General features: G+C 50.2%; 1 pseudogene; it reads left to right on the forward strand.

Moving 5' to 3' along the window:
* Positions 1-13,392: 13,392 nt before the first annotated feature.
* On the forward strand, positions 13,393-14,495 carry LOC138643337 (RNA-binding protein fxr1-B-like; annotated as a pseudogene).
* Positions 14,496-27,750: the final 13,255 nt, after the last annotated feature.

The following is a 27,750-nucleotide window of genomic DNA, read 5'->3' on the forward strand; positions in this document are numbered from 1 at the left end:
CAGGTGCGGGGGTGAGTCACAGCGTGTGTGACTGTGTGCCCCTGCTACACTGCAGCCAGCAACTCTGCACGGCCGCGCGCACTCCCAGCGCTCTGCTCCAGTCCTCATAATGCTGGGAGGAAGGAGCAGAGAATGAGTGCGCGCAGCCGCGCTGATAGCCGCCCCCACATTGTGCCACCCGGGGCGGCCCGCCCCCCCCGCACCCCCCTTCCTACGCCACTGGGTGTAAGTACACAGAGCCCCTCAAACACGAGGGACAGGTGTAAGCACACAGAGCCCCTCAAACACAAGGGACAGGTGTAAGCACACAGAGCCCCTCAAACAGAAGGGAGAGGTGTAAGTGGAGCACCCCCAGGGGCCGTGGGGTACTCGGTACCGGGTCCTTTGGTTCTCAGTGGGGATGTCACGGTGGCTGACCCGGTCCGTGGCCCTCGGGAGGTCCGTTGATGAAATGGGGAAAGGTCTTTAAAGGGATAATGTTCGTGACGCCACCTGTGGTATTCAGTCAGGGTGACCGACGTTGCTTAGGTGTCCGCTGGGGTGATGTTATGGCAGCTAGATGGTATACCTTCCCACAGGTGAAGTATGTCCCCAGGGCTTCCTAGAGTGTAGATGGTGGATGGTGGTTGATGTGAGGCGCAGTGAATAATGAGGACACAAGGTTGCAGTCTCTTTACCTTTATTGAAGGCTTCAGCGTCCACAGTCCAGGGTGGGCACCACAGGTAGGCAGAGTCTGGCCGGTCTGAAGGCAAATCCAGAGTCCCCTTAGCCAGGTGGAATTCAATAGCCTTCCTCTAGGGCCTGGGCGTTGTAGTACCTCCCTGCTGAGCAACTCGGTAAGGTCCTCACAACTATTATAGATGTTAAGTCTCTTCTCTCTGTCCCCCTGACAGCTAGGACAAACCCATATGACTGGTGGCCTGAGGCTTTTTACAAGGACCCTAGAGACGCCCCGGCCCCCACAAGTTGCCACCCTGCCACCTGGGTATATGGTCGGGCAGTCAACGTGGAATCAACTGTCCTGCCAGTCTCTGAAGTAACGGCATAGAGATCCTTACTCCCTCGGTGTTCTGGCTACCGGTAGTGCGCTTCAGAAAGAGGCAGCCTGCTTCTAGCTGGTCTCCCACTGATGTTCCTCTCCTTTTGCTATGACTTCGTTGCTCACTCACTGCAACACAATTCCTTTCGTGTCCTTTCTTAGGATGCTGCCGCATGGGATGCAGACGCAGCTCTGTGTACCCTCGTCTTCCACAGGCCACAGTCTGGAGCTGGCTGGAAACCACTCCAACCAGCCTCTGCCAAACTCGGTCGGGAGTCACTGACTATCTTATACTCCCTCCAGTCAGCTTCTGTCTCACTTCCTAACCAACCCACCAGTTTTACCTAAGTGTGAGGAGTGCCCTAATAGATAGAAGCATGGCTCCCCCTGACGGACTGGAGTGTGAAGTGTGTTTGTGGTTGTGATACCTGGACAGAAGGTCTCCTTCATTGCCCTCAGACATAGCATCACTCCCCCTGGTGGAAGAATAACATTACTGCAACGAACCAGGACTCTGGGGTGTTGCACAAGCACAGAGAGCCCCTCAAACACAGGGTTCAGGTGTAACCACTGAGAGCCCCTCACGGGTCAGGTGTAAGCACAGAGAACCCCGCACACACAAGCGTGAGGTGTAACCACAGAGAGCCCCTCACACACAAGGGTGAGGTGAAACCACAGAGAGCCCCTCACACACAAGGGACAGGTGTAAGCACAGAGAGTCCCTCACACACACAGGGATCAGGTGTCATCACAGAGAGCCCTTCCCAGGGGTCAGGTGTAAGCACAGAGAACCCCTCACACACAAGGGTGAGGTGTAACCACAGAGAGCCCCTCACACACAAGTGTCAGGTGTAACCACAGAGAGCCCCTCACACACAAGGGTCAGGTGTAATCACAGAGAGCCCCTCACACCCTGAGGTCAGGTGTAACCACAGAGAGCCCATCTGTTGTGAATTCTGTGGCCAAGCTCCCTCCTGTGGTCGTGAGTGGTACTGCGGCTGGTTCTGTCTATGAGCTTCCTTTGGTGGATGAGAGTGGTACTGCGGCTTCTGAGTTTCCTTCCTCAGGTGATGAGGTTAAGTCGTTAGGTGCTGCTCTATTTAACTCCACCTGGTGCTTTGATCCTGGCCTCCAGTCAATGTTCTAGTTTTGGTCTTGCTTCCTCCTGGATCGTTCCTGTGGCCTGTCTTCCTGTATAAGCTAAGTTCTGCTTATGTTATTTTTGTTTTCTATATTTTCTGTCCAGTTTGCTATATTGGTTTTTCTTGCTTGCTGGAAGCTCTGAGACGCAGAGGGAGCACCTCCGTACCGTTAGTCGGTGCGGAGGGTCTTTTTGCCCCTCTGCGTGGTTGTTTGTAGGTTTTTGTGTTGACCGCAAAGCTATCTTTCCTATCCTCGGTCTATTCAGTAAGTCGGGCCTCACTTTGCTAAATCTATTTCATCTCTGTGTTTGTATTTCATCTTTACTCACAGTCATTATATGTGGGGGGCTGCCTTTTCCTTTGGGGAATTTCTCTGAGGCAAGGTAGGCTTATTTTTCTATCTTCAGGGCTAGTTAGTTTCTCAGGCTGTGCCGAGTTGCATAGGGAGCGTTAGGCGCAATCCACGGCTACCTCTAGTGTGGTTTGATAGGATTAGGGATTGCGGTCAGCAGAGTTTCCACGTCTCAGAGCTCGTCATATGTTTTTGGTAAATGTCAGGTCACTTTGTATGCTCTGAACTTCAAGGTCCATTGTGGTTCTGAATTACCTGTTCATAACACCCATCACACACTGGGGTCAGTTGTAACCACAGAGAGCCCCTCACACTCTGGGGTCAAGTGTAACCACAGAGAGCCCCTCAAACACAAGGGTCAGGTGTAACCACAGAGAGCCCCCTCACACACAGGGGTCAGGTGTAACCACAGAGAGCCCCTCACATGGGTCAGGTGTAAGCACAGAGAGCCCCTCACACACAAGGGTCAGGTGTAACCACAGAGAGCCCCTCACACACAAGTGTCAGTTGTAACCACAGAGAGCCCTTCACACTCTGGGGTCAGGTGTAACCACAGAGAGCCCCTCACACACAGGGGTCAGGTGTAATCACATATCCCCTCACACTCAAAGGTCAGGTGTAACTGCAGAGAGTCCCTCACACTCTGGGGTCAGGTGCAACCACAGAGAGCCCCTCACACACAAAGGTCAGATGTAACCATGGAGAGCCCCTCACAGGGGTCCGGTGTAACCACAGAGAGCCACTCACACACAAGGGTCAGGTGTAATCACAGAGAGTCCCTCACGCTCTGGGGTCAGGTGTAACCACAGAGAGCCCCTCACACACAAGGATCAGGTGTAATCACAGAGAGTCCCTCACACTCTGGGGTCAGGTGTAACCACAGAGAGCCCCTCACACACAAGGATCAGGTGTAACCACAGAGAGCCCCTCACACTCTGGGGTCAGGACTTCTCCCTGCCGTTCATTCTCCACACCGATGGTAGCTTGCATGGATTGGGGTTGTGTTGTCGCAGATGCAGATCGGGAGAGAGAAGGTGATCGCTTATGCGAGTCGATCCCTTCATGATTCCGAACAAAATCCCGAAAACTACAATTCCTTCAAGCTAGAGTTACTGGGGTTGGTGTGGGCTATGAAAGAGAAGTTTGCGGAATACCTGTCCGGGTCTGAAGTACTGGTGCGGACAGATAACAACCCTTTCGCCCATTTGGAGAATGCGAAATTGGGAGCTGTGGAACAGCGGTGGGTGGCTAAGATGGCGAAGTTTCAGTATAAAATCGCTTGCAAGAGAGGAGCTGAGAACAGTCATGCTGATGCCTTTTCCAGGGCAAAACATGCACAGCCAGAGTGAAATAGAAATGAAGAATTGGAAGACGAGGAGAACCCCAGATTCCGAAATTCCGTCAGGATGGTGGTGGCTATGCAGGAACTGGTGCAAGTGTTGACCTATCAGGGAGTTGTGAGTCGAACTCGTGACGAATAGGTGCGGTTACAGCAAGAAGATGGGGAACTGGCCCAACTAAGACAGTGGGTGACATCCAAACAGCCTCACGGTCAAGAAGAAAGAAATGCCCTATGCCCAGGGACTTTGAAGATTCTTCGGCAATGGGAACGACTTCAGATGCGGATTGGGCTGCTGTATCAGAAGGTGCACCTACGGCAGGAGCTCGGCGCCACCTGGCAAGTGGTGATCCTGGAGTACCTATTATCTGAGGTGGCCACAGAAGCGCATGAACAGGGGGCACACTTCGGCCAGGAAAAGACCTTCCAGTGGTTACAACGACTTGTGTACCACCACCGATTAAGAGCAGTAGTGGAAGAGACCTGTAGATTGTGCAGAAGTTGTGAGCTAGCAAAACCACCTGAGGAGAAAGCCCCCACACAGACCATTGTGACCTCGGCCCCAGTGGATACCAGACTATCGGCTCAGCCCATCAAGGAAATGAACATTTAGTGATGGTGGACCACTTTTTTCAAAGTTTGCTGTTGTGACCCCAACACGAGATCAGACTGCTGAATCCGCCGCACATGCCATCTCTAAAAACTTTATTCAAATATGCGGCTGCCCAAGACAAATTCATTCTGTCCAGGGGGCCTGTTTTTTGAGAAAAGTAATGGAGGAATTACACCGGTTGTATCAGATCGAGAAGTCTCAAACCACACCCTAACATCCACAAGGAAATGAAGCCTGTGAGTGATTCAATCGCACTCTTATTCAGATGCTGAGAACACTGGAAGAAGATCGGAAGGCTCGATGGCCCAAGTACATAGCTGAATCAGTGTGGGTGTATAACAACCGTGTAAACCGAGTAACCGGCTATGCCCCCTTTTTCCCTGCTGTTTGGGCGTACAGGGAAAGACATCGCTGAGCTTTAGCTGGAGCCTGAGAAGGAGTATCCACAGACGGGGGTGTCCACCTGGGTTCAAGAGCATCGTCATCGGATGCTGACTTTGCATCGCCTGGTGCAGACCAACCTTCAAGAAGTAGAACACGCAGAGAGAATTCCACACCGAGGAACAGATCTTCAAGTTGGTGACCGTGTATAAGTACAGGAGAAACACCCTCGAAATAAACTAGAATACCTGTGGGAGAAACACCCGTATTGGGTGAAACGGCAGATTGACTCTGCAGGTCCTGGATACGAAATTCAAACTGAAAGGGGGGAGGACTCCGCCAGTCAGGTAGTTCACCGAATCATGCTGCTGCGCTGTATGTCAAAAGATCCAGATCAAATCAGAAGTGAACAAGATGTTACGGAGGAACCTGTAGCAGAGGTAATAAATTGCGAAGAAGCAGAGCGTGAAAGAGCATCCGAGGGTCCACCAGCAGAACAAGTTCCAGATGTTCCTGAAGGTGACTCCATTACTCCTTCTGACTTAAGGTGCTCCGAATGAACAACAGCTGGAATACCCACAATTGATACAATCAGGACCAATTTGTTTGGAAGTAAACTGCTCAAAAAGCCACAGAACACCAACATATTTTACAAAAAATCTCGCCCGTGTGAGCTTAAGGAGGGGAGGAGTGTAGGAAGATGGACTGGACCGGTGGTCCTTTTCTTGTGCCAGCCCCGGAACCATCGGGACTGTCACCGTTGTTGCAGAGGGAAAGCATTTAGACCTGGACAGACTTTTGCACTTGTCTGAAGGAGGCATTACAGAGATAAAAGGTGCTGCACGCGGGAAAAGGAGAGACTCAGCGGGAAGGCAGAGTACGCAACAGGAGACAGTTAATTTTCGCTCCATGAGACGACGTCACAGCACCGACCCTCACTGCTGTACGCTACCTCGCTCCCCTGCTGGCCGTGAGAGAATTTATTGTGTGCCTTCACCAAGCTGTAACACTAAACTGACCGCATCTGTTATCTGTATTTTATTAATACTTTGCATTTATTTATCTTTTCTGTCTGGTGTAACGCCATTAGGAAATGTGCTACACTATTGATACTGCCATCCGGTGTACATCTTGCCACATGTATGCAATCCTTGAACAGCCGGTTGAGGGTGCATACTGCCGTGCGAGATGTGAGCATTTTGTGCATTTGGAAGCCAAGATACTGGATCTAAATGTGCAGCTGGCAACACTGATATGTATTGACAATATGGAAAGGAGTCTTCTGCTCACTGAGCAGACGCTCAATGGGATAGATGAGGAGGGGGATGCTAGGATGGAGCTGCAGGACAGTGAAGCAGCAAGCTGGTGACAGAAAGCGGGGTAGAGGGAAGAGTGCCAGGGAGGCTAGTCCTGATCTGGCACACCCCAATACATTTGCTAAGTTGGCAGATGAGGGGAGTGCCAGTACAATGGTAGCACTGCTGCAGCAAGGCATGTCTTCTGAAAGCCGGAGGAGTGCCTGCTCCAGTAAGGGGGGAAATAGGAGAGCAGGGCAGGCCAGACAGGTGCTGGTAGTTGAGGACTCAATTATTAGGGGAACAGATAGGGCAATCTGTCTCAAAGACAGATCGGGTTGACAGATAACTGGGAGGGGCTGGCGAGGACCCAGCAGTCATCGTGCACATTGGCACAAATTACAAGGCTAGAGGTAGGTGGAAGGTCCTTAAAGATGATTTCAGGGAATTAGACTGCAAGTTTAAAGCAAGGACCTCCAAGGTGGTATTTTCTGAAACACTGCCTGTACCATGTGCCACGCCAGAGAGGCAACGGGAGATTAGGGAGGTTAATAAGGTGTTCAAGAATTGGTGTAGGAAGAAGGGGTTTGGGTTCCTGGGGAACTGGGCCAACTTCTCAGTTAGCTATAGGCTCTACGCTAGGGACGTGCTGCACCTCAATGGGGAAGGTGCAGCTGTGCTGGGGGACAAAATGGCTAGAAGGTTGGAGGAGTGTTTAAACTAGGGATTGGAGGGGTATTCATTTTATAGGAGGGGGAGATAGTGCAGATAGAGACCTGGGCACAAATAATGAAATTGGGCGTGGGGGTGGCATAGGGGGTGGAGATAAGGACAGCTAATAATTTAAGAAAGAAGAGAGGTACAGAGAGATACATAAAGTGTATGTAATTGATCATAGACCGACATTTTTGAAACACCCACTAATGCCCTGGCCAGGATACGGATGCCAAATTTGTTACTGGAAAACAGGACAACTCCCATACTAAATTAAACCTATAGAGAAACGGACTATGACGCCCCCAAATGATAACTAATCAAAATATCGCAACTAGTGAAAAGGTATAATACTGTGACAATACTGTGACCGTTGCTAATGGGGAATTATCTCTAGACAAGGGGGTCAACACCTGGTAGGGTGGGAACTTGTTGTTCCAAAGAACCAGGGTGAGCGACGATGACCCCAGTCTGGACTGTAACTCTGACAAAGCTGAAATAGGGTGCAGTGATGAAAAGCCAAGTAAAAAGGGAAAGTCCTCCTCCAGTCCCCGGAAACGCAATAGACGCAGAGAGACGGAACAGGCTGCATCCTCTGTAACTTTGAGTCAGGAAATTAGGTTGCCAGAGACAACCGTTGCTGCTAAAGAAAACAGTGGTATTCAAAAAAAATAATGAACTGAAACATTGTAACGACAGGAGTCTACAAGGTGAAGTTGCAGAGAAGGAGCTGACAAAGAATGTGATGATGGTGTCCTCAATGACTTCTGAACTAAAGGTGGATGATCTGTGTTGTGAATTCCGCTCTTGGGCTCCCTCCGGTGGTTGTAAGTGGCACTTTTATGAGTTCTGCTCTTGGGCTCCCTCTTGTGGTTTCTAGTGGTATGGCTGCTCCTTGGAGTTAGCTGTCATCAGCTGCCTCCACTTATTATCCTTTATTTAAGTCTGGCTCTTTCTTCAGCCTGTGCCACTTGTCAATGTTCCTGGCTGGATTCACATCTCTGCTTGGATTCTCCTGGTTTCCTGACCAGTTCTGCAAAGATAAGTTCTGGCTTTGCTCATTTCAGTCCACATGTTGTGGACTTATTGTTCTGTGCATTCTATATTTGTCCAGCTTGTCAGTATGGATTTTTTCTGTTAGCTGGAAGCTCTGGGAAGCAGATTTATCCTCCACACCTTTAGTCAGGTGTGGAGATTTTGTAAACTCTGTGTGGATTGTTTTGTAGTTTTTGTACTGACCGCACAGTATCCTTTCCTGTCCTATCTATCAAGCTAGACTGGCCTCCTATGCTAAAATCTGATTTCATTTCTGCGTATGTTATTTTCCCCTCCTCTCACCGTCAATATTTGTGGGGGGCTATCTTTCCTTTGGGGATTTTCTCTGAGGCAAGATAGGTTTCCTGTTTCCATCTTTAGGGGAAGTTAGATCTTAGGCTGTGCCGAGGGGTCTAGAGAGCGTCAGGTACCCCCCACGGCTATTTTTAGTTGCGCTGCTAGGTTCAGGGTTTGCGGTCAGTACAGATACCACCTCCTTCAGAGCTTGTCTCATGTTGTTCCTAAACCACCAGATAATAACAGTACAAGTGGCCAAAAATGAATTAAATGTATCTCAAAAGAAGGAAAAGAAAGTTCTGAACCATTTTTTTTTCTGTGCTTTGGTTTGTCTTTTTTTTCCTCTTGATATCTGGGTGGTTCAGGATATATGTTTTGGCATGGATGTTCAGGGTTTGTTTTCTCGTGTGGATCAACTTGCTGCAAGAGTACAGAATATCCAGGACTATGTTGTCCAGACTCCGGCTTTAGAGCCCAAAATTCCTACTCCTGATTTGTTTTTTGGGGACAGATCCAAGTTTTTGAACTTTAAAAATAACTGCAAATTGTTTTTTGCTCTGAAACCCCGTTCTTCTGGTGATCCCATTCAGCAGGTGAAAATCATCATATCCTTGCTGCGTGGTGATCCTCAAGACTGGGCTTTTTCTCTTGAAACAGGGGATCCGGCATTATTGAATGTAGATGCATTTTTTCAAGCGCTCGGATTATTGTATGATGAACCTAATTCTGTGGATCATGCAGAAAAGACCCTGTTGGCCTTGTGTCAAGGTCAGGAAGCGGCAGAGTTATACTGCCAGAAATTTAGAAAATGGTCTGTGCTCACTAAATGGAATGAAGAGGCTCTGGCTGCTATTTTCAGAAAAGGTCTTTCTGAAACCCTTAAAGATGTTATGGTGGGCTTTCCTACGCCTGCCGGTTTGAGCGAATCTATGTCTCTAGCCATTCAGATTGATCGGCGTCTGCGCGAGCGTAAAGCTGTGCACCATATGGCAGTATCCTCTGAGCATAGTCCTGAACCTATGCAATGTGATAGGATTTTGACTAGAATAGAACGGCAAGAATTCAGACGTCAGAATAGGCTGTTTTTACTGTGGTGATTCGGCTCATGTTATCTCTGATTGCCCTTAGCGTACTAAGAGAGTCGCTAGGTCTGTTACCATTAGTACTATACAGCCTAAATTTCTCTTATCTGTGACCCTGATTTGCTCATTGTCGTCCTTTTCTGTCATGGCATTTGTGGATTCAGGCACTGCCCTGAACTTAATGGACTTAGAATTCGCCAGGCGCTGTGGTTTTTCCTTGCAGCCTTTGCAGAGCCCTATTCCTTTGAGGGGCATTGATGTTACACCCTTGGCCAAGGATAAACCTCAGTACTGGACACAGATGACTATGTACATGGCTCCTGCACATCAGGAAGATTGCCGTTTTCTGGTGTTGCATAACCTGCACGATGTTGTTGTGCTAGGATTTCCATGGTTACAGGAACATAATCCGGTGCTGGATTGGAAAACTATGTCGGTGACTAGTTGGGGTTGTCGAGGAGTACATAGCGACGTACCTTTGATGTCAATTTCCTCTTCCCCCTCTTCTGAGGTCCCTGAGTTTTTGTCGGATTTCCAGGATATATTCGATGAGCCCAAGTCCAGTTCCCTTCCTCCACACAGGGACTGTGATTGTGTTATTAACTTGATTCCTGGTTGTAAGTTCCCTAAGGGCCGACTTTTCAATCTGTCTGTGCCAGAGCATGCCGCAATGCGGAGCTATGTTAAGGAATCTTTGGAGAAAGGGCACATTCGGCCCTCTTCGTCACCATTGGGAGCGGGTTTCTTTTTTGTTGCTAAGAAGGATGGCTCCTTGAGACCCTGTATTGATTATCGTCTTCTTAATAAGATCAGGGTTAAATTCCAATACCCCTTGCCTCTGCTTACTGATTTGTTTGCTCAGATTAAGGGGGCTAGTTGGTTTACTAAGATTGACCTCCGAGGGGCATATAATCTTGTTCGTGTAAAACAGGGTGACGAATGGAAAACTGCATTTAATGCGCCCGAAGGCCATTTTGAATACCTTGTGATGCCATTTGGGCTCTCTAATGCTCCATCTGTGTTCCAGTCTTTCATGCATGATATTTTCCGCAATTATCTTGATAAATTTATGGTCGTATATTTGGATGATATTTTGATTTTTTCCAATGATTGGGAGTCTCATGTGAAGCAGGTCAGGATGGTGTTCCAGATCCTTCGTGATAATGCTTTATTTGTGAAGGGGTCTAAGTGCCTATTCGGAGTTCAGAAGGTCTCTTTTTTGGGTTTTATTTTTTCTCCCTCGTCTATAGAAATGGATCCTGTTAAGGTCCAAGCTATTCATGACTGGATCCAACCCACATCTGTGAAGGGACTTCAAAAATTTTTGGGCTTTGCTAATTTCTATCGCCGTTTCATTGCCAACTTTTCCAGTGTGGTTAAGCCCCTTACTGATTTGACGAAGAAAGGCGCTGATGTGACGAATTGGTCCTCTGAGGCTGTTGAGGCCTTTCAGGAGCTTAAACGCCGATTTACTTCTGCCCCTGTATTGCGTCAACCGGATGTTTCTCTTCCTTTTCAGGTTGAGGTCGACCCTTCTGAGATTGGGGCAGGGGCCGTTTTGTCTCATAGGGAGTCTGATGGTTCTTTGATGAAACCGTGTGCTTTTTTTTCCAGAAAGTTTTCGCCTGCGGAATGCAATTATGATGTCGGCAATCGGGATTTGTTGGCTATGAAGTGGGCGTTTGAGGAGTGGCGACATTGGCTTGAGGGAGCTAAACACCGTGTTGTGGTCCTGACCGATCATAAGAATCTGATTTACCTCGAGTCGGCCAAGCGGCTGAATCCTAGACAGGCTCGATGGTCCCTGTTTTTCTCCCGTTTTGATATTGTGGTCTCGTATCTTCCGGGATCTAAGAATGTTAAGGCTGATGCCCTTTCTAGGAGTTTTTCTCCTGATTCTCCTGCAGTCATGGAGCCGGTTGGCATTCTTAAGGAGGGGGTGATTCTTTCTGCTATCTCCCCTGATTTGTGGCGGTTGCTTCAGGAATTTCAGGCTGATAGGCCTGACCGCTGTCCAGTGGGGAAGCTGTTTGTTCCTGAAAGATGGACAAGTAAGGTAATTTCTGAGGTTCATTGTTCAGTGTTGGCTGGTCATCCTGGGATTTTTGGTACCAGAGATTTGGTTGCTAGTCCTTCCTTGTCTCACGATGTGCGTGCTTTTGTGCAGTCCTGTGGGACTTGTGCCCGGGCCAAGCCTTGCTGTTCCCGTGCTAGTGGGTTGCTTTTGCCTTTGCCGGTCCCTGAGAGGCCCTGGACGCATATTTCCATGGATTTTATTTCGGATCTTCCTGTTTCCCAGAAGATGTCTGTTATCTTGGTTGTTTGTGACCGGTTCTCTAAAATGGTCCATCTGGTACCTTTGCCTAAGTTGCCTTCCTCCTCAGATCTGGTTTCATTGTTTTTTCAGCATGTGGTTCGTTTGCATGGCATTCCGGAGAATATTGTGTGTGACAGAGGTTCTCAGTTTGTCTCTAGATTTTGGCGGGCATTTTGTGCTAGGATGGGCATTGATTTGTCTTTTTCTTCGGCGTTTCATCCTCAGACTAATGGCCAAACTGAGCGAACTAATCAGACCTTGGAGACCTATTTGAGATGCTTTGTGTCTGCTGATCAGGATGATTGGGTGTCTTTCTTGCCGTTGGCCGAGTTTGCCCTTAATAATCGGGCTAGTTCGGCTACTTTGGTTTCACCTTTCTTTTGTAATTTTGGTTTTCATCCTCGTTTTTCTTCTGGGTAGGTTGAGCCTTCTGATTGTCCTGGTGTTAATTCTGTGGTGGACAGGCTGCAGCAGATTTGGACTCATGTGGTGGACAATTTGACGTTGTCTCAGGAAAGGGCTCAACGTTTTGCTAACTGCCGTCGGCGTGTTGGTCCCCGGCTTCGTGTGGGGGATTTGGTTTGGTTGTCTTCTCGTCATGTTCCTATGAAGGTTTCTTCTCCTAAGTTTAAGCCTCGGTTTATTGGTCCTTATAAAATTTCTGAAATTATTAATCCGGTGTCTTTTCGTTTGGCTCTTCCTGCCTCTTTTGCCATTCATGATGTTTTCCACAGATCTTTGTTGCGGAGATATGTGGTGCCCGTTGTTCCCTCGGTTGACCCTCCTGCCCCGATGTTGGTTGAGGGAGAGTTGGAATATGAGGTTGAGAAGATTTTGGATTCTCGTTTTTCGAGGCGGAGGCTTCAGTATCTTGTCAAGTGGAAGGGTTATGTCCAGGAGGATAATTCTTGGGTTGTTGCCTCCAATGTCCATGCTACCGATTTGGTTTGTGCTTTTCACTTGGCTCGTCCTGATCGGCCTGGGGGCTCTGGTGAGGGTTCGGTGACCCCTCCTCAAGGGGGGGTACTGTTGTGAATTCCGCTCTTGGGCTCCCTCCGGTGTGTTGTTAGTGGCACTTTTGTGAGTTCTGCTCTTGGGCTCCCTCTTGTGGTTTCTAGTGGTATGGCTGCTCCTTGGAGTTAGCTGTCATCAGCTGCCTCGACTTATTATCCGCTATTTAAGTCTGGCTCTTTCTTCAGCCTGTGCCACTTGTCAATGTTCCTGGCTGGATTCACATCTCTGCTTGGATTCTCCTGGTTTCCTGACCAGTTCTGCAAAGATAAGTTCTGGCTTTGCTCATTTCAGTCCACATGTTGTGGACTTATTGTTCTGTGCATTCTATATTTGTCCAGCTTGTCAGTATGGATTTTTTCTGTTAGCTGGAAGCTCTGGGAAGCAGATTTACCCTCCACACCTTTAGTCAGGTGTGGAGATTTTGTAAACTCTGTGTGGATTGTTTTGTAGTTTTTATACTGACCGCACAGTATCCTTTCCTGTCCTATCTATCAAGCTAGACTGGCCTCCTATGCTAAAATCTGATTTCATTTCTGCGTATGTTATTTTCCCCTCCTCTCACAGTCAATATTTGTGGGGGGCTATCTTTCCTTTGGGGATTTTCTCTGAGGCAAGATAGGTTTCCTGTTTCCATCTTTAGGGGAAGTTAGATCTTAGGCTGTGCCGAGGGGTCTAGGGAGCGTCAGGTACCCCCCACGGCTATTTTTAGTTGCGCTGCTAGGTTCAGGGTTTGCGGTCAGTACAGATACCACCTCCTTCAGAGCTTGTCTCATGTTGTTCCTAAACCACCAGATCATAACAGGTCTGTTGGTCAGGAGCACCATAGGACAAGAGTTCCTAGCAAGTGTGGGTGGAGGAGACATCCTAAAAAGATATGGAGAAAAGTCCCATGAGGCACCTGGCTCTGAGGAGTTGGTTGGCGACATCAGCGCCGAAGTTCCTGAAGGTAAAGAGGACCGTGGTGAGAGGTATGACACCGTAACTGGAAAATGTAAAATAACCGTAAATGAGAATGGTGAGGTTTCAGTGAACCCAGTAGGGGTTAAAGGTAACACTGCACAGGGTGATGGTGATGCTGCAGAGTTGCAAGAGAAAGCGGAAGCCCTAAAGGAAGTCTCACCAGAAGCTGAGAGCTTAACTGAACCTGCTGGTAAAGACAAGAAGGTGATGAATAACCCTGCCTTTAATTGCACAATAGAGGTGTCCAAAGACTTGAGAGAAGTCTGTGCCAAGGAGGCAGTGCATGAAGATTTTACGAAGGCCATAGGAGCCTGTCTAGTGTACTTGGCTAATCAGTTGATTGTCGTGTCTGCAAGTAAAGCCACTGTGAAGCAAGTTGTCATGCTGAGGGACTTACACTTGCGATGTGTTTGCATGAAGTGAAGAATCGGCTGAATGCAGCATATCACAAAGTGGTGGAAATTATGAAGGACTTGAGAGGATTGGCAGCATGCACCCTCAGAATTAACCTGCAGAAGTCCAGGAAAATTCCAGGTATTGTATCCATTAAGTTCAAAGAAGACAGGGGACTATTTCGAATTTATGGAGAGAGTGTGAAAGTCGTTAAGAGAGCTTAAAGTTTGCTGGAGTTCGTCAAGGATTTCATCCAGGTACCCCATGATCTTGTCCAAGTGATGGTTGGGAGATGTCGGAGGATGACTCAAGAGATTGTGAATAAATCCGGAGTCGCAAGGATGAGAATAACAGGGGAGGCAGTCAAGCTACCTTGTGAAGATGGTATGATTCCAGTTGTAACAGGAATGAAGGAGAGAATAGGAAATATACAAATGCTCATTCAATATTACATAGCATACTTGAGAGAAATTGAGCAGTTAAGGCTAGAAAAATGTACAATTGCCACACAGCTGCGATAAATGGGTGTGAGTCTCCGACTTTCAAACCAAACAGCAGTGGGGAGGAATGCCTCAACTGTTCATGGAAGTAGGTCCGGGAATGAAAGGGAAGAAAATATGTCTCATGTGACGAGTCTCCACTTGGTGAAGGAGTTAAAGAAAGTCGCCAACAGGGAGACAGCAAAAAGCGTTTTGATGTGAGAGGACGCAGTGGTTATAATTGTGTCAAAGACTGTCAGCAAAAGGCTGAAGCAGTCAGACAGTAAACCTAATAACGAATGTGACAATACAGTCAGATCAGACTGTAGTTGGTGAAGTGACGAGGTCGGGTGGTGCCTCAAGGGTTGAATTCTCCATGAACAGAGAGGAGTCTCTGGTTAGGTAATGATTGGTGAAAAACCCTTTGGCTTCTGTCAGGGAAGGGGGATATGTGTCAGGGTCCCTGATAATGTATCAGAGGAGATATGCATCACAGAGAGGTCTATTTTCTATGACATGGGCTTGGAAGTTTTCTTCCAGCATTTCATGTTCAGAGGGGTTAATCCTCCATTTTCTGGGCCAAGCTTTGTGGGCGGTGCAGTGCAGGAGGGAACCGCCCACCATGTCTCCTCCCTGGGTGTTGCCTGTATGTAGTCTGATTAGTGTTGAGCATTCCGATACCGCAAGTATCGGGTATCGGCCGATATTTGCGGTATCGGAATTCCGATACTGAATTCCGATACTTCCCGCGTATCGGATACCGGAATCGGAAGTTCCCAGAATTCAAATTGAACGCAGCAGCCAATGAGGAATGAATGAAAGTGTGGGCACATCCTGTTTAGCATGGTGGGCATGTAAGTACTGGCAAGGCTGGGATTGGCTGCTGAAATGATGTCACTCTGCACTATAAAAAAGCGCTGCCGCCATTTTGCGCTCACTCTGCTGTGATTTCAGTTAGGGACAGGACGCTGTGTTCTAACTGAGGGCCAGTCGAGCTAGCTAATTGCTTTATTTTCCTTTCCAAAGGCTAATTTAGCAAAACGCTGTGTGTTCTTCACTGTTCACCTTGCTCTTGCCTTGCAGCGCTGTTTTAACAGCGTTCTGCAAGGTCTCTGTGTGTGTGTGTGTGCAGCTCACTCTGTAGTCTGTGTGCAGCCATATACCCGGTTGTATTCAGCTCAGGGGGGGTTCACACTGCCTCACACAGTTGTTCTTTTTTGCTCTTAGTGCAGCCTGCTGCACATTTTTTCTCAAATTTCCTATTAGTGTTTTTCCACCAGTCTCCAGCTCTATTGTGGAAAAACACTACATAGGATAACCTAGAGGGGGGTTTTTGGGCCTTGCAGCGCCGTTTACGGCTGTCTGCACGGTCTCCGTGTGAGCCCAGCTCGCCCTGTAGTCTGTGTGCAGCCATAGCCGGTTGGATTCAGCTCAGGGTTCGTTACTGGCTCATACCTTGAGAAAAATTTTCCTTTTTTTCAAATAGTGCAGCCTGTTTAAAATTTGAAAAAAAAAATTCCTATTAGTGTCTTTCCACTCGTATCCAGCTAAATAGTGGAAAAACACTATATAGGATAACCTAGAGGAGGGTTTTTTGGCCTTGCAGCGCCGTTTACGGCTGTCTGCACGGTCTCCGTGTGAGCCCAGCTCGCCCTGTAGTCTGTGTGCAGCCATAGCCGGTTGGATTCAGCTCAGGGTTCGTTACTGGCTCATACCTTGAGAAAAATTTTCCTTTTTTTCAAATAGTGCAGCCTGTTTAAAATCTGAAAAAAAAAATTCCTATTAGTGTCTTTCCACTCGTATCCAGCTAAATAGTGGAAAAACACTATATAGGATAACCGAGAGGAGGGTTTTTTGGCCTTGCAGCGCCGTTTACGGCTGTCTGCACGGTCTCCGTGTGAGCCCAGCTCGCCCTGTAGTCTGTGTGCAGCCATAGCCGGTTGGATTCAGCTCAGGGTTCGTTACTGGCTCATACCTTGAGAAAAATTTTCCTTTTTTTCAAATAGTGCAGCCTGTTTAAAATTTGAAAAAAAAAATTCCTATTAGTGTCTTTCCACTCGTATCCAGCTAAATAGTGGAAAAACACTATATAGGATAACCTAGAGGAGGGTTTTTTGGCCTTGCAGCGCCGTTTACGGCTGTCTGCACGGTCTCTGTGTGAGCGCAGCTCGCCCTGTAGTCTGTGTGCAGCCATAGCCGGTTGGATTCAGCTCAGGGTGCGTTACTGCCTCATACCTTGAAAAACAATTTCCTTTTTTTCAAATAGTGCAGCCAGTTTAAAATTTGAAAAAAAAAATTCCTATTAGTGTCTTTCCACTCGTATCCAGCTAAATAGTGGAAAAACACTATATAGGATAACCGAGAGGAGGGTTTCTTGGCCTTGCAGCGCCGTTTACGGCTGTCTGCACGGTCTCCGTGTGATTTAAACTAGCTCTGTAGCCCGATCTGCACCAAAAAAAAGGTTAAGTTCACCAAACACAACTTACACTTGTGTAGGCCACATTTGCAAAATAATAAAGTTTAGTCCACAATTTACAACATTAGTGTTTCTTACACCTGTTAGGAGGAGCATTACAGGAATAAGCACACTAAGGCCTTAGTACTTTTCTGCTTATCTTTATCTGTCAACCAAGATGAAGAGGGCAGGGAGTAAGGCACGTGGGCGTGGGCGCGGAGCAGGGAGAGGAGCAGGGAGAGGACGTGGTGATTCTGTGCCTGCTGCGGGCGCCGGTGACTCGTCGTCACTCAGTTTCAGCAGGGAACAGTCCTTCATGCGCAGCTTTGTCGGAGAGCGCCGTGCACCGCTGCTGCGTGAAGACCAAATTGAAGCCGTTGTCGGGTGGATGGCAGCTAACGCCTCGGCATCGACTTCAGTTAGTGCCACATCCTCTCAGGCACAGAGCACTGGAGAGCAGCCATCTGTCTCTTCACCACCTGCCAAATTGGCCAGGCAGTCAGAGAGCCCAGGACAGGAGCCGTCTCTACTTCTGTTCTCTGAATCTCTTGGCTTGGAAACAGGGGGCCAGCCAAGCAGCATTGGAGAAATGGAAGAAGAGGCAGTGTGCAGTGATGCCCAACACCTTTTTCTCTCTGACTCTGAAGAGGCAGGTGGGCCAGTGCCTCCGGTGACCACAGCGCAGTACGCATCTGATGATGAAACTCAGGTGCCGCTTTCTCGTGCGTACTGTGCTGCTGAGACTACCCAGGAGGAGCAGTTGGTGGCAGAGGGTAGTGGAGATGATGAGGTCCTTGACCCATCGTGGCGTGAGGAACAGGAAGGTGGTGGGAGCAGCTCAGAGGAAGAGCTTCCTCTTACGGGCCAAAGAGGGAGAGGGAGGGGGAAGACTGCGGAGCCTGTAGCCTCCACTTTGGCACCCGTTAGGAGCCTGTCTCTTTCCAAAGCCAAAAAGGGCGCTCCCAAGACTTGCAGTGCCTGGTCCTTTTTTGACACAGTTGCAGATGACATTTGTTTTGTCAAATGCAAGCTGTGTCATCATAAAGTAAAAAGAGGGAAAAATGTCAGCAACCTCAATACCACAAATATGTGGAAACATGTGCGGACCAGGCACGCGGTGGAGTTACAGAAACACACTGAAGATGTAGGCCAACCAACAGCGGCAGCTACCACCTCTTCAGCTCGTGTTGCCTCTTCCTCCAGCTCACGCACAGCTGGTTTGGCTTCCTCCCAGAGACCTTGTGTAATTCCACCCACAGCACCACCTTCCCAGTCATCCTCACACTCCCAGTCTACTCTACAGCCATCGGTAGTACAGGCATGGGAGAAAAGGCGGGCATTCTCGGCCAACCACCCCCGAGCACAGGCTCTGAATGCAGGCATTGCCAAACTGTTGTCCCTGGAAATGCTCTCGTTCAGGCTGGTGGAGACTGACAGCTTCCGTGACTTGATGGCATTGGCAGTCCCACAGTACAAGGTGCCCAGCCGCTTTTACTTCAGCAGGCAGGCTGTCCCTGCCCTGCACAGGCATGTTGAGGCAAACATAAAACATGCGCTACTGAACGCCGTCAGTAGCAAGGTCCACCTCACCACCGATGCGTGGACCAGTCAGCATGGACAGGGGCGATATGTTTCCCTCACTGCCCATTGGGTTAATGTTGTTGAGCCAGGTACAGATCGTGCGAGTGGCGCAGGACGTGTCCTGCCCACTCCAAGGATTGCAGGAATCCAGTCTGTACGCATCGACTCCTCCTCTTACACCAGTTCCTCTGATTCCTCTCTGCAGGATCCGTCACAGTCCACCCCCACATGGACCCGTGAACGTTTACCTATGACCGACATGAGCACAGCCGTGGCCAAACGTCAGCAGGCCGTCTTGAAACTAGTTTCATTGGGGCATCGAAGCCACACAGCGCAGGAGCTCTGGAATGCTATAAAGCAGGAGAGCGATGTGTGGTTACTGCCAGCGAATCTCCAGCCAGGCATGGTAGTGTGTGACAATGGCCGAAATCTGGTGGCAGCTTTGGCCCTTGGCAACCTCACTCACATCCCATGTCTGGCACATGTGCTCAATTTGGTTGTGCAGAGTTTTCTGAGGGACTATCCGGATCTTGATGCCCTGCTGCACAAGGTCCGCCTAGAGTGTGCTCACTTGCGGCGTTCCAGCTTGGCCAGATCCCGCATTGCTGCTCTGCAGCGCCGATTCCGCCTTCCGGAACACCGCATCATATGTGACCTACCTACCCGGTGGAATTCCACGTTACATATGTTGGAGCGGTTGTGTGAGCAGCAGCAAGCAGTTATGGAGTACCAGCTGCATCAGGCGCAAAGAAGTCGCAGTCAGCGCCGATCAGACTTCACAACCACAGAGTGGGCCACTATGAAGGACGTCTGCCAGGTTTTGCGTCCTTTTGATTATTCCACGCGGATGGCAAGTGCAGATGATGCACTAGTCAGCATGACTGTCCCCCTTATCTGCCTGCTTCAGCAAACTTTGCAAGGGTTAAGGGATGATGTGGTGGAAGAGGTGGAGGATGAGGAGTCACCTTTTCCATCAGCTTCTGGAGAGTCAGCGCCACGTGGTTCCTCACAAAGGGGTACGCAGGGGCCAATTTGTGAGGAGGATGAGGAGGAGTCAATGGAGGAGGAAGAGCTCCGTCCAGAGGAGGGAGCGACACAATTGTCCAGTGGTCAGTGTGTACAGCGAGGGTGGGGTGATGACGAGCGGGCAGAGATCATGTCTCAAGCAGGGGACAGCGTTTCTGGGCCGGTTGGCACTCTGCAGCACATGGTGGATTTCATGCTGCAGTGCCTGAGAAACGACCGCCGCATCGACCACATTCTCAACATGCCTGATTATTGGGTGTTCACCCTCCTCGATCCTCGCTACCGGGACAACGTCCAAAACCTCATCCCTGCGTTGACCCGGGAGCGTAAATTGCGGGAGTACCACGACACACTGGTGAATTCCATCATCTTCTCCTGTCCAACTGAGAGGAGTGCTGCTAGTGCTTTACAAAGCAGCTCAGTGCGTCGAGGCAGTGGGGGAGGCTCTGCCCAAAGAGGGAGCAGAAGCAGTGCCTCTGCCCAAGGCAAGCCCAGTATGGCACAACTCTGGCACACTTTTGTGTGCCCGCCCCAAATGTCTACACCATCACCGGCGGCTCCAGTCAGCAGGAGGCAACGGTTCCGTCAGATGGTGACAGACTACATGGCTTGCCCTCTTACTGTACTCCCAGACGGCTCTTCCCCGTTCAAGTTTTGGGTCTCTAAGCTGGATACATGGCCAGAGCTAAGCCAGTATGCATTGGAGGTGCTGGCTTGCCCTGCGGCTAGTGTCTTATCGGAACGTGTCTTTAGTGCCGCAGGTGGTGTACTAACAGACCGTCGCATGCGACTATCCTCCGATAACGTTGACCGGCTTACTTTCCTGAAAATGAACCAGGCCTGGATCTCGCAGGAATTTGCCACTCCTCTGCCTGATTAAGTAATTGGGTGTCATCCAGGTCTCCTGCTGTGTTCATCTTTCTACCACCTGAACTGCTATTCCTGGGCTCCAACACCGCCAGTTGCGGCTCAGAAGTGCAGGCTGCACAGTAAAAACATACGACCCAGTGTTATTGGGTTTCAGTAACGTCAGCTGATCCCCAGCTGTGTAGCCGGCAATGTGTCCTGCGACCGCCACGCTGGCACAACAACCTAAATGTAAGGGAACCTGCCCCCCCCCCCCCCCCCCGTCGTTTGTTACTGAAAGAGCCATCTTGTGCAGCAGTAATGCTGCACAAGGAAAAGGTAGCTCTTTTTTTTTAGCTCTTTGCACACGCAGAACTTAACACTTATAAAATGTGTTCACTGATACCGTTATACCGTCCCGGAGCTGGGACTTTCCTTCGTAATGTGACGCAGCACAGCCGTCATTCCTACCCCCTTGGTGCCATGCGCTGCCTCCTCAGCGTTGTTTTAAGCTGTCACGGAGCCTGCGCTGTTCTGTTATCCCTTGGGCATGCCCTATTTGCGCTGCCTGTCTTCTGACATAATTTGGTGTCAGGCTGGCTGCGCCTGTGCGGCCGCGGTGCCCGAGATCCCGCCTCGCAGTGTCTTCTGATTGAGTCACACTGCGGGCCTGGGATCCATGGGCATGCGCAGTGCATATCTTCCCCTCGGGCTCTCGCTCATTTCCCTCCGCCTTCTTTAGACTGTGCGCCGTCAGCTGATCCCTAGCATGCCACGGCCGTGACACCGCACAGTCTGAAGAAGAGGGAAGGAGGGGAGTGAGAGTCGAGGTTATGCACTGTGCATGCCCATGGTTCCAAGGCCCGCAGTGGGATTACGTTAGATGAGACTGCGAGGTGGGATCTGGAGCAGCGTGGACGCACAGGCACTGACAGCCTGACACCAAATTATGTCAGAAGACAGGCAGCGCTAATTGGGCATGGCCAAGGGCTAACAGAACAGCGCAGGCTCCGTGGCAGCTTAAAACAACGCTGAGGAGGCAGCGCACGGCATCAAGGGGATAGGAATGACAGCTGTGCTGTGTCCCATTACGAAGGAAATTCGCACCTCCGGAACGGTTTAACGGTATAAAGGGACACATTTTTAGTGTTTACTTCGGTGTTTGCAAGGAGCATAATTAAAAGAGCAACCTTTTCCTTTTGCATCCTTAGTGCTGCACAACATGGCTCTTTCAGCTACAAACGTCTTGGGGGGGGGGGTTAAAGGTTTCCTTTCAACTTGCTCCAATCAGGCTTCGGCCTACACTCTGTTCCTCTGCTCCTCCTGCTGTCCCTGGGCTCTAACACCGCCAGTTGGTGCCTGGAAGTGCTGTGTGCACAGTCAACAGTCGCTCCTCTGTTATTGGGGTTCAGTAACGTCAGCTGATCCCCAGCTGTGTGTGCGGCAATACCTCCAATCTGCTCCTCCTGCTGTCCCTGGGCTCTAACACCGCCAGTTGGTGCCTGGAAGTGCTGTGTGCACAGTCAACAGTCGCTCCTCTGTTATTGGGGTTCAGTAACGTCAGCTGATCCCCAGCTGTGTGTGCGGCAATACCTCCAATCTGCTCCTCCTGCTGTCCCTGGGCTCTAACACCGCCAGTTGGTGCCTGGAAGTGCTGTGTGCACAGTCAACAGTCGCTCCTCTGTTATTGGGGTTCAGTAACGTCAGCTGATCCCCAGCTGTGTATCCGGCAACGTGTCATGCGACCGCCACGCTGGCACAACTAAAATGTAAGGGGACCTGTCCCCCCCCCCCCCCTAGGCGTTTGTTACTGAAAGAGCCACCATGTGCAGCACTAATACTGCACAAGGGAAAGGTCGCTCTTGAAATTATGCTCCTTGCAAACGCTGAACTACACACTCATGTAATGTGTCCCCTCACACCGTCCAACCGTCCTGGAGGTGGGACTTTCCTTTGTAATGTGACGCAGCACAGCCGTCATTGCTACCCCCTTGGCACCGTGCGCTGCCTCCTTAGCGTTGTTTGATTCCGTCATGGACCCTGCGCTGTTATGTTATCCCTTGGCCATGCACAGTTTGCGCTGCCCGTCCTCTGACATCATTTGTTGTCGTCCTGGCTGCGCCTGTGCGTCCACGCTGCCCGAAATCACACCTCGCAGTGTCGTCTAATGTGATCCCACAGTGGGCCTGGTATCCATGGCCATGCGCAGTGCATATACTAGCCTCTCACTCCCCTTCTTCACGCTTCTTCAGACTAGGCGGCGTCAGCTGATCCCTAATAGCATGCCACGGCCGTGACGCCGCACAGTCTGAAGAAGCAGGAAGGAGGTGAGTGAGAGGCGATGATATGCACTGCGCATGCCCATGGATCCCTGGCCCGCAGTGGGACTACATTAGATGACACTGCAAGGTTGGATCTCGGGCAGCTTGGACGCACAGGCACTGCCAGCCTGACACCTACATGATGTCAGAAGACGGGCACCGCTAACTGTGCATGGCCAAGGGATAACATTACAGTGCGGGCTCCGTGACAGAACCAAACAACGTTGAGGAGGTGGTGCCCGGCACCAAGGGGGTTGGAATGACGGCTGTGCTGTGTCACATTACAAAGGAAAGTCCCACTTCCGGGATGGTTTGACGGTGTGAGGGGACACATTATATGAGTGTGTACTTCAGCGTTTGCAAGGAGCATAATTTTCGGAGCCACCATTTTCCATGTGCAGTATTACTGCTGTACAAGATGGCTCTTTCAGCAACAAATGCCTGGGGGGGGGGGGTTAAAGGTTCCCTTTCAACTTGCTCCACTGCAGGCTTCGGCCTACACTCTGCTCCTCTTTGATTCCCTGGGTTTCAACACTGTCAGTTGCCACCTGGAAGTGTTGTCTACACAGAAAAAAACACTAGGTGATGTGTCAGTGGGGTTCAGCACCGCCAGCTGTTCCCCTGCTGTGTAGTCGGCAACGTGTCCAGCACAAGCCACGCTGGCACAACAGAACAAAAGCTGCCACCAGTGCAGGCTTCGGCCTACACTCTGCTCCTCTCCTCCTCCTGCTGACCCTGGGCTCAAACACCGCTAGTTTTTGCCCGGAAGTGCTAGCTGCACAGAGAAAAACACCAGCCAATGTGTTAGTGGGGTTCAGCAACGCCAGCTGTTCCCCTGCTGTGTAGCCGGCAACGTGACCTGCAAACGCCATGCAGGCACAGGAACTGAAATTAAAAGGGAACCTGGCCCCACCCCCCCAGGTGTTTCTATGTATAACAGCCACCTAGTACAGCAGTACTGCTGCATTTGTACAAGGTGGCTGACTTTTTCTCCTTGCCCACGTGGAACTCAACACGTACAAAATGTGTCTCATTGAGACCATTCCACTGTCCCTGAGGTGTGACTTTCCTTTGTAATGATACGCAGCACCCCCCTTGGTAGCGTTTCCCGTCTTTTGTCATCATGGTTAGCTGGCTGCGCCTGTGCATCCGCCCTGCTAGAAACAACGCCCCTCGTTGTCATATTTATTTTGTCAGCGAGGGTGTGGTTTATGGGCACGAGCAGTGCATATGTTCGCCTGTCTTAACTCATCTCCTTCCGCCTTCTTCAGACTGTGCGGCCTCCTGGCCGTGGTAGGCGATAAGGGATCAGCTGAGGCCGCCCAGTCTGGAGCAGGTGTAAGGACATGTGTAAGCGGCAAACCTATTTACTGCACAAGGCCACGAATCCCAGCCACGCAGTGTGATTTTTTGAAAACACACTGTGGGTCTGGGATTCATGTCCATCGCTAACCGCAACGGCCGACATGAAATGAGGTCAGAAGACAGGAAGCGCTCACAGCGCATGGCCAAGGGATCACAATAGCGCAGACTCCTGTACAGCAAATAACAACGCTCAGGAATCTGCGCCCAGTACCTAGGTGCAAATTTTGACACCTGTGCTGCGTCTCGTTAAAAAGACAAGTCACGCCTCCACAACTGTTTGACAGTATAATGGGCTAAATAGTGTACGTGTTTTAGTCAGCGTGTGCAAGGAGCAAAACAAATAGAGCAACCTTTTACTTGTGCAGCATTAATGCTGCACAAGGTGTGGCTCTTGTACCTTGCAACACCTGAGGGGGGGGTTAAAGGTAACCTTTGAAATTGGTTCAACTAGGCTTCGGCCTACACTCTGCTCCTCTCCTCCTCCTGCTGACCCTGGGCTCAAACACCGCTAGTTTTTGCCCGGAAATGCTAGCTGCACAGAGAAAAACACCAGCCAATGTGTTAGTGGGGTTCAGCACCGCCAGCTGTTCCCCTGCTGTGTAGTCGGCAACGTGTCCAGCACAAGCCACGCTGGCACAACCGACCAAAAGCTGCCACCAGTGCAGGCTTCGGCCTACACTTTGCTCCTCTCCTCCTCCTGCTGACCCTGGGCTCAAACAACGCCAGTTTCTGCCCGGACATGCTAGCTGCACAGAGAAAAACACCAGCCAATGTGTTAGTGGGGTTCAGCACCGCCTGCTGTTCCCCCGCTGTGTAGCCGGCATCGTGTCCAGCACAAGCCACGCTGGCACAACCGACCAAAAGCTGCCACCAGTGCAGGCTTCGGCCTACACTTTGCTCCTCTCCTCCTCCTCCTGCTGACCCTGGGCTCTAACACCGCTAGTTTTTGCCCGGACATGCAATCTGCACAGAGAAAAACACCAGTCAATGTGTCAGTGGGGTTCAGCAACGCCAGCTGTTCCCCTGCTGTGTAGCTTGCAACGTGACCTGCAAACGCCACGCAGGCACATGAACTGAAATTGAAGGGAGCCTGCCCCCCACCCACAGGTGTTTCTATGTATATCAGCCACCTTGTACAGCAGTACTGCTGCATTTGTACGAGGTGGCTGACTTTTTCTCCTTGCCCACGTGGAACTCAACACGTACAAAATGTGTCTCATTAGAGACCATTACAATGTCCCTGAGGTGTGACTTTCCTTTGTAATGACACGCAGCACCACCCTTGTTAGCGCTGCCCGTCTTTTGACATCATTGGTTAGCTGGCTGCGCCTGTGCATCTCCCCTGCTCGAAACAACGGCCCTCGGTGTCTTATTTTTTTGGACAGCGAGGGTGTGATTGATGGGCATGTGCAGTGCATATGTTTGCCTGTGTTCACTCATCTCCTTCCGCCTTCTTCAGACTGGGTGTCCTCATGGCCGCGGCAGGCGATAAGGGATCAGATGAGGCCGCCCAGTCTGAAGCAGGTGTAAGGACATGTGTGAGCGGCAAACATATTTAGTGCACCAGGGCACGAATCCCAGCACCGCAGTGTGATTTTTTAAAAACACACTGTGGGTCTGGGATTCATGTCCATCGCTAACCGCAACGGCCGACATGAAATGAGGTCAGAAGACAGGAAGCGCTCACAGCGCATGGCCAAGGGATCACAATAGCGCAGACTCCTGTACAGCAAATAACAACGCTCAGGAATCTGCGCCCAGTACCTAGGTGCAAATTTTGACACCTGTGCTGCGTCTCGTTAAAAAGACAAGTCACGCCTCCACAACTGTTTGACAGTATAATGGGCTAAATAGTGTACGTGTTTAATTCAGCGTGTGCAAGGAGCAAAATTAAATAGAGCAACCTTTGACTTGTGCATCATTAATGCTGTTCAAGGTGTGGCTCTTGTACCTTGCAACACCTGAGGGGGGGGTTAAAGGTAACCTTTGAAATTGGTTCAACTAGGCTTCGGCCTACACTCTGCTCCTCTACTCCTCCTGCTGACCCTGGGCTCAAACACCGCTAGTTTTTGCCCGGAAATGCTAGCTGCACAGAGAAAAACACCAGCCAATGTGTTAGTGGGGTTCAGCACCGCCAGCTGTTCCCCTGCTGTGTAGTCGGCAACGTGTCCAGCACAAGCCACGCTGGCACAACAGAACAAAAGCTGCCACCAGTGCAGGCTTCGGCCTACACTTTGCTCCTCTCCTCCTCCTGCTGACCCTGGGCTCAAACAACGCCAGTTTCTGCCCGGACATGCTAGCTGCACAGAGAAAAACACCAGCCAATGTGTTAGTGGGGTTCAGCACCGCCAGCTGTTCCCCCGCTGTGTAGCCGGCATCGTGTCCAGCACAAGCCACGCTGGCACAACCGACCAAAAGCTGCCACCAGTGCAGGCTTCGGCCTACACTTTGCTCCTCTCCTCCTCCTCCTGCTGACCCTGGGCTCTAACACCGCTAGTTTTTGCCCGGACATGCAATCTGCACAGAGAAAAACACCAGTCAATGTGTCAGTGGGGTTCAGCAACGCCAGCTGTTCCCCTGCTGTGTAGCTTGCAACGTGACCTGCAAACGCCACGCAGGCACATGAACTGAAATTGAAGGGAGCCTGCCCCCCACCCCCCCAGGTGTTTCTATGTATAACAGCCACCTTGTACAGCAGTACTGCTGCATTTGTACAAGGTGGCTGACTTTTTCTCCTTGCACACGTGGAACTCAACAAGTACAAAATGTGTCTCATTACAGACCATTACAATGTCCCTGAGGTGTGACTTTCCTTTTTAATGACACGCAGCACCCCCATTGTTAGCGCTGCCCGTCTCCTGACATCATTGGTTGGCTGGCTGTGCCTGTGCGTCCCCCCTGCCCGACACAACGCCCCCCGTTGTCTCATATATTTTGACTGCGAGGGTGTGATTGATGGGCACGAGCAGTGCATATGTTCCCCTGTTTTCACTCCCCTCCTTCCGCCTTCTTCTGACTGTGCGGCCTCATGGCCGCGGCATGCGATAAGGGATCAGCTGAGGCCGCCCAGTCTGAAGCAGGTGTAAGGACATGTGTGAGCGGCGAACATATTTACTGCACAAGGCCACGAATCCCAGCACCGCAGTGTGACTTTAGGAAAAGCCACTGTGGGTCTGGGATTTATGGCCATCGTTAACCGCACCGGCCAACATGAAATGAGGTCATGAGACGGCCTGCACTAACAGGGTATTGCCAAGGGATAACACAAGAGCGCAGTTTCCTGTACAGCAAATAACAACGGTAAGGAATCTGCGCACAGCACCTAGGTGTAAATTTGTACACCTGTGCTGCGTCTCCTTAAAAAGACTAGTAGTCACGCCTCCACTACTGTTTGACAGTATAATGGGCTAAATAGTGTACGTGTTTAATTCAGCGTGTGCAAGGAGCAAAATTAAATAGAGCAACCTTTGACTTGTGCATCAATAATGCTGTTCAAGGTGTGGCTCTTGTACCTTGCAACACCTGAGGGGGGGGTTAAAGGTAACCTTTGAAATTGGTTCAACTAGGCTTTGGCCAACACTCTGCTCCTCTACTCCTCCTGCTGACCCTGGGCTCAAACACCGCTAGTTTTTGCCCGGAAATGCTAGCTGCACAGAGAAAAACACCAGCCAATGTGTTAGTGGGGTTCAGCACCGCCAGCTGT

This window comes from Ranitomeya imitator, chromosome 6 (assembly GCF_032444005.1).
Source record: "Ranitomeya imitator isolate aRanImi1 chromosome 6, aRanImi1.pri, whole genome shotgun sequence".
NCBI classification, from domain to species: domain Eukaryota; kingdom Metazoa; phylum Chordata; class Amphibia; order Anura; family Dendrobatidae; genus Ranitomeya; species Ranitomeya imitator.